An 8,292-nucleotide genomic window follows, 5' to 3' on the forward strand; every position below is an offset into this window, starting at 1 on the left:
ATTTTGATTAGTTTTCACATTCGTTCTCACGGTTCTCGCAAACACAAATGAACATAAACGAATAAACATAAATGAAACACCTTACCGAACGTTCACGAACATAACCAAACAAACACATCCTCTGTTCATACTCGTTCGTTTAGCTTAACAAACATAATTTCTTGTTCATGTTCGTTCATTTGATAAACAAACAAACGTAAACGAACTTCCCGCCAAACACTTCGTTTATAGCCCTGTATTTAACTACTCATTTTCAAAACACAAGTGCAAACCGGGTTGCAAAAAACCGAACCCGGATACACGAAGGTGAGTCACGACTCACGAGTGTAACTTTTTAGGAACCAACAACACATAACTGCAATAATAATAATAATAAGTGCATGTTTGGCTAAGCTTTTCCAACCAACTTATTGACTTAATTAAAAAGCCAATAAGGAGTTTTAGTGTTTGGCAAACACAAAAGTCATTTTTAAAATGACTTTTTGAATAGAAGGAAAAAGAGTTTTTGAGAAGTTAACATGTTGTGAGTTGTGACTTCTTGATCAACTTATGACTTTTCAAACATCAAATTACCAAATTACCCCTTATAACACCCCTTTTAGTCATTTTACATTAATAAGCTAAGCCAAACACTTTTTAAAAAACAACTTATTGACTTATTGGCTTTTTCCACCCTATAAACTAATCCAAACACTTTTTTAAAAACTCATTTTCAAAAACAACTTTTCTCTTTTTAACTCAAACTAGGATTACGACCCGCCGCAATGCGGCGGGGATTCTTTATTTATAACTAAGTCGATCTACGACCCACACGTTATGTTAAACCTGTCACACGGGGTAAAAATAGACGATGTAAAAACGTTCACCCACACACGCACGTTGCGTCGTGTTAACTCGCAAAATTTAGAACGAAACGTAAAAACGTTAAGCCAAAGACACAGCTGTGATGTGTTAAGTCACAAAATTTAGAACCAAGCATAGAGCGAAAAATTTGCGAAAAAATGAAAACTATAAATGACCAAAGTCGAAAGTAAAAAAAGTTATGAGGATAGATTGCAAAAGATAAAAAGTTTTGGGTTAAAAGTAAAAAAATAAATAGTTTTGGGTTAAAAGTAATTTATGAAATACTTTTGGGTGAAAAGTAAAAAAAAAACATTTTTTTTGAAACCCCCCAAAGCCAACGTTACGACAACAATATGCATAACAATTTTTCTTTGAAAACCCCCAAAGCACACCCCGTGTTGCGGCGGGGCGTAAAACGGTGTCAAATAGTACTAATGTCACACAACCGTCATCGACAACCAACACTGACTTGACCTATAATATGCGTATTTCGACGAATCTGTCAAACATAGAAAAATAGAGGTAAAAACGTTGAACCACACATGCACGTTACGTCGTATTAACTCGAAAAATTTAGAACTATACGTAAAATGAAAATTTGCGAAAGATGAAAAGTATAAGTGACAAAAGTTGTGAAGTTAAGTTGCAAATAATGAAAAGTTTTGGGTTAAAATTAAAACAACAAATTATGTAGGGTTAAAATTGGAAAAGGTACAAACCTTTGGGTTAAAACTAAAAACTCAAGTTTTTTTTTTTTTTGAAAAACTCATAAAGCACAACTTACAACTAATAATGCACAAAAAAATTTGCAAACTTATATAGGTTTTAATTTTGGGTTAAAATTAAAAAAACAAATTATGTAGGGTTAAAATTGGAAAAGGTATAAACCTTTGGGTTAAAACTAAAAAATCAAGTTTTTTTTTTTTTTTGAGAAAACTCATAAAGCACAACTTACAACTAATGCACAAAAAGTTTGCAAAGTTATATAGGTTTTAATTTTAATTTAATAAGCTTAGCCAAACATGCAAAGAAAGATATATCACATCCTCTTGATCATTTTCACTGTTCTTCATCAAATATGAACAACAACAATGGCGACAAGATACTGGATCGTCTCTCTCCCCGTTCAGTCCTCCGCCACCACTCTTTGGAGCCGATTACAAGAATCAATCTCCAAAAACTCCTTCGACACTCCTCTCTATAGGGTAATACAACCATCACGATCCATTCATTCATAATATTCATCGATCTCACACTAATTCAATCGTTTTTGCAGTTCAACATCCCTAATCTCCGTGTCGGAACACTCGATTCGCTTTTAGCCCTAAGCGATGACCTACTCTAGGTAAAATTTAAATCAAATCAAATCAAATTGAATCAAATTGTTATTTGATTAATGTTTGTTAGGGTTTTGGATCGTTGAATCGTTTGATTGTTTGATTTGATGTGTGTGTGTGTGGATTTGTGCAGTCGAATTTGTTCATTGAAGGATGTTCGCATAAGATACGGCGTTAGATCGAGGATTTGGAGAAGGCGTCGGGGATTCTGGCGAGTTCGTTGAAAGTTGATGGAGTTCCGGTGGATTCGTATCTTACGAAGTAATTGATTGGATTTGTTTTTGTGAGTTTGATTGAAGATTGTTATTTGTTGTTGATCTGTTTGTGATTTTAGGTTTGTGTGGGATGAGGTTAAGTATCCTACAATGTCTCCTCTTAAGGAGATTGTGGATGGTATTCATGCGCAGGTGGCTAAGATAGATGATGATCTTAAGGTATTTAGTTGTTTTATTTTTGTATCTTATAATCTTCGGTTTTTGTGTAGGCAATGTGGTTGTAAATTGTGATTACTAAATCCTTGATTTAAACAGTTTTTTGTGCTATTTACTAGGTTACTGATTTCGGTGTTGAACATTGTGTTGTGGAGTGTAGGTGCAAGATGTTACAGTTGTTTGATCGTATCGATTATATGTTTGTCTTTTTTAGTATGATCATTTGTAGATCCTGTTCTATCCTGTTCATTTGTAGGGCAGATTCATATATTCTAAAGTCTAAACAAAATATGGTTAAAAGGACAGAAATATGGTATAACAACAGTCAGTTACAAGGTTCTTGTTGCAATACTACTATTCAACTTTCTGAACGCTTCCTAGAAGGAAAAAGGATGAAACTAAAACTGAAAAAGACAGTCGATGGGGACTATAACTAAATGCTGTTAACAATTACAATGAATCAATCTTAGAAAGAAAACAGTTGATTAGGTTATTAATGAAAGCTTGGATGATATACTATTTAACCATATATCAAGTACAATGTGCGATAAACTTTAACCATTAAATAGATTCTGGTTAAGTTAGTTTACATGATTAACCTGGTTAATATTCTGGGCACATTAGATCTTGAAGTCTCTATTAGGATAGTATTACTTCTTCTGTCCCAGGGATGTTACAGCATTTGACAGGCACTTGTACTTCATGAATAAGGTGCAACCCTTTTGGAAATAAATCAGCATAAGTTAGGCAGACAAATTCATATTTCTGTATTTGAAATCTCCCATAAGGGAAATATAGAACATTTTTTTGTTGGACATACTGAAGTGGAGGAAATACAGTTTAATTCTTATGACTTACTCTATTTAACACTTTGCCAAATTTGTTGTTCATTGTTATGTGTTTGCTAAACCTTGAGATCTATTTATTTACTTATCGAAAACTCTCTAATGCTTTATGGTGGTTTCCCGTATTGCACTATGACAGGTTCGTATTGCTGAATATAACAATGTTCGCAGTCAACTCAATGCAATTAACAGAAAGCAGACTGGAAGGTAAACTTTACACAGACCAATCATTCTGGGGTGGCAAGTTTTACCCATGAGCTTATGAACAGGTCGCTTTGGGTTATGTTATACCTTTAACGGGTCTAATAGGTTAAAAACTTATGTTAAAAGGAAACAGGTCAAATGTGAGATAGAACATAAACACAACACATAAAGAACACACGCTTTTAGAGAGTGAAGTAATAGTCTATTATCGAATGCCTTCAACTTACAAGAATAGCCCATTAGCAGGAATGTACCTAAAATACTAAAACAAAGGGATTTGGGCCCAAGAACTAGTCATGGGCCCAAGAACCAGGCAAACCATGATGTGCCATTTACCACAATGTTCGGTCCATTGCTAGCTTTCTGTGATATATAAGGCAGACCCATAACTTTTTACGATTTGAGAATTGTGCCTGTTTGAAGTTGGGCTTTACATCAGGCTTCCAGCCTGTTTTCCATTCTCTCATTACTCCATGAAAGGGCCCACCAACTCTTGGATCTGTTCCACATTAAAATGGGCAACGCCCGCTACGGCTTGGCGCGGAAAAATTTGGAAAATTTAGTGTAAATTTTGGAAAAATTTGAGGTTTTTTCAATTTCGTTACGGCTTATTTATAAAACGTTACGGCTTGGCGGATTTTCTAGATCCGCCACTGGTCACCCAAATTGTTTTATTATGCACAACACCAAATAAATTGCTTTATTCAAAATATTAGTTTATTATGCAATAACATGCATTTTGTAAACAAATTCTTGTTCCAGCTTAGCTGTTCGTGATCTGTCATTTTGTCGAATTTAGTAAAGCCAGAGGACATTGTCAGTTCAGAACACTTGGTTACGCTCATTGCAGTGGTTGTCATGTTATGAGACACTGACAACTTATGTGGTACGACTGCCTTTATGATTATAATTATGAAATTCACTACTGCCTGCAAAAACGTTCATGATTCATTCGGTAATCGAACTAATTGTTTTAGGTCCCCAGATCCTCCAAGAATCGACATGAGGACAATGAGTATGCTCTTTACACTGTAACATTGTTTAATCGTGATGCTGATCATTTTCGAATTAAGGCACGCGAAAGAGGATTCCAAGTGAGTTTATTTAATAATAATATTCATGCATTCTTCTTGTAACATGGCAATTACAATCATACGTTAAAGCATCTTATGCCATTATAATTCAGGTTGTGTAAAACAAAATTTTGATTATAAAATTTCTGATTATGATTCAGATCCGTGATTTTGAGTATAACTCGGAAAATCAAGAGAGTAGGAAACAGAAGCTTGAAAAACTGATGCAAGATCAAGAATCTCTCAAAAGCTCTCTTTTGCAATGGTGTTATACCAGTTATGGAGAGGTATTTTATCATCTCTCTTAATTTATCCTTTTAATCTATTATGCTTTATTTATGTTGTGAATATATTATATTTAAAAGATATATGGGGGAAACAACACCCCTGGCAAAATTATATAAATTTACAAAAAGAATTACAAGATGAAAAAAAAGTTGGGCCCTGAAAACGTGAGCAACGTGCCCAGCCCATCGAGTCCTATCAATACCGACTATGTTGGCTTTATACAAGTATGTCTACTCTATACCTAACCGAACAATTCTTATGCATACACCAAATACCCTATGGGCTTATTGTTGGCCCAATACAAGACACAGTCATTGCACAGAACCTAACATCTATTAACAACACATGTAGAATTATAAGTCCAATACCCATTAAAATTTCTTCGGCCCACTTTCGCCTCTTCAAACCAACCTTTAATGGTTTTGAAACTGGCCGTTGCCACATACATCTTACTATTAGACCACGTAACTTAACTTGATGATTATTTCGGTTGATTACCAAAGCCCATCATGTAAACAATCCGAAAGCCCAAAACCACCTTCTAGCCCATATATCCATCCAACTAATCCAATACTGATAATTTTGTCTAACTCTCTCCTCAATCAACCAATCAAATAAACACCATGTAATATCGGTCCAACTCCAGGCCCACACAAATCTAAGAATCCACTCATTGGACCTTTTCTTGTACAAATTGTTTCTATGCTCACAAGGGAGATTCCAACCAGCCCAATGCCCTTCATACCAAAGCCCAATAAGCTTGATTAATCCATTCTTTCTACTAGTAATTAATACCTGGCCCAAATTCGAAAATCCCAGTCTTTTCCTTGTCTTGTCTCCAGCCCAAAACATTTGTGTCCATTGCATCCATTTATTTGTTTTTTTTTTTTTTTTCTAAATTTATTGTGCTAATCGTTAAGCTTTTGTGCTTGTGAGTCTCTTAGCAAGGGCGATTCCCTGTTATAATGGCAAATACTTGTTATTTTTCAGATGTAATATTTTCAAAAGTTATATTGTTCTAAACTTCCCAATGTACCGAAAATGTAACAAGCAATCTAGTCTGCATGATACTAATTACTAAACCAGGAAGAATGGTCCAAATTTGCTACGTACATGAGTGTTCTGTGTGACTGAAACCGGGAAAAACATGCACTGTGAACATTTATATCATGGAGCACATGTCACAAAATTTTCATATTATTATGTACTGTTCTTTTGTTTTTTTAGACGACAAATTGGACATTCAACATGTCACATGTTTTCCATGTTATAATGTACTGTTCTTTTGTTTTTTAAGACGACAGTTTAGACACCCATGACCCACCTACCCATGTGTTCTTGAAACCACCACCCTTAAGGGTATCACTACCACCCGTTAGTCAGCTTCGCAGCCTTCGCTTCTGTACTGTTGTTCCTATAACACTCTTTTAAATTGAAAACACGACCCCCTATATTGCACCGAATTACCATTTTGCCTACAGTCGTTTAATTTTTTCTGTAACAAAAGAATAGCAAAGTTATTCATTAGTCACTACACTAATTGATTTAAACTTAGAATGTTGGAACATTCACATGCTCTCTAAAAGTTAAATGGGTGAAGCTCTGTTTTTTGCTATGAAAATTAAGGGTTATTGGATTTTATCACCCCAAACTATTGGCTATTGGCCGCTACCACCCCCAACTATCACTTTGACGCCTGCCACCCCAACTATCACTTTGACGCCTGCCACTCCAACTTAACACTTAGTGTGTTCTGTCACAATGTCGTTAACTGATCACTAACTTTTGATCATGTTACTATACTTTTGGGGTTGTCCTAAGATCCCTAAAACCTTCCTAAGATCCCTATGACACCCCCAAAAGTATAGTAACAGGATCAAAAGTTAGTGATCAGTTAATGACGTGGTGACAGAACATACTAAGTGTTAAGTTGGGGGTGACGGGCGTCAAAGTGATAGTTGGGGGTGGTAGCGGCCAATAGCTAATAGTTGGGGGTGATAAAATCCAATGACCCTAAAATTAATCGGGTCAAAAATTGCCCAAAATGTATATATAAATGCGTAAAGAATTAGATTATGATTGTAATATTATTTTATTTATAGTTGTATTTAACAGGTAACACAATTATATTTCCCTCTCTTCTTTAGTATTTCCCAAATTCAACTGTGCCACGCTTATTTTGCAGGTTTTCACTTCCTGGATGCACTTTTGTGCTGTTCGCTTATTTGCCGAGAGTATTTTGAGATACGGGTTGCCCCCTTCCTTTTTGGTATTTACTTATACCTTTACAATTACATTTGTTTTTTTAGTATTAAACGGTGGCTCAAATATATATATAATTCTCTTTCCTGATTTGATTTCAGTTGGTTGTGTTATCACCATCTGTGAAAAGTGAGAAGAAGGTGCGTACAATCCTCGAAGGCTTATGTGGCAACTCTAACAGGTAATTTCTTACACCTCACATTGAAAATTACTCCTTTGATTGTTTGTTGAATTACCCTTGTTGCCGACAAATAAAGCTACTGTTTTGGACCCAATTTACTGTCATCAATGCTGATGGGTAAATTGGTCATTTTATCTGTGAAATATCAATAGAATAAAGTTGATGTTATAGTTAATTCTCGTAGTCTAGAACATCATAAATCCATTGACTTAAAAAAAACAAACTGTATTAAAGATATGATGTAATGGTCCAAAACATTTTAAGAGGTTTAAAGATGCAAGGTACCTGTCGTATTCAGCCATTTAATCACTCCTGAAGTTACTCATCGATGGCTGCATGTCTAGGACCACGTGGTTAATTTGTTTCTGTCGTATGTTGAAATTAATGTTGTTTTGGTCTTAGGACCACACTGTCAATTAATGATGTTTTGGTAATTATCAACGCAGCACGTTCTGGAAAACCGAGGATGAAGGAAGCATGGCCAGCTTGGGTGGCAAAGCTGATGCGCACCCATACGTCTCCTTCACCATTAATCTTATATGAACGAACGGATTATAGTGGTGGTGCCGGAGGCGGCGGTGGCGACGGTGATGATGTTGATTATTGTCTTCTTGATTAGAACTTAATAAGGGGTTATGCTTAAATTCTGTGTATTATAGGGTTCTATTTAATTATTTATACCCAATTTTAGCCAGGAGTCTTGGTGTATTATGTGTTTGCTTTTCGAAAACATGTTCTTTGGTTTGATTTATTGTACTACATACAATTTGGAGATGCATTCTCTGTCTGGAGTTCCAATTTTATAAACCTCTTATTTATTTTTTAGTA

At 35.2% G+C, this 8,292-nt stretch overlaps 1 pseudogene; it reads left to right on the top strand.

Moving 5' to 3' along the window:
- Nucleotides 1–1,878: 1,878 nt before the first annotated feature.
- Nucleotides 1,879–8,292, top strand: LOC110876902 (annotated as a pseudogene).

Source organism: Helianthus annuus, chromosome 9 (genome assembly GCF_002127325.2).
Source record: "Helianthus annuus cultivar XRQ/B chromosome 9, HanXRQr2.0-SUNRISE, whole genome shotgun sequence".
In the NCBI taxonomy this organism is placed as follows: domain Eukaryota; kingdom Viridiplantae; phylum Streptophyta; class Magnoliopsida; order Asterales; family Asteraceae; genus Helianthus; species Helianthus annuus.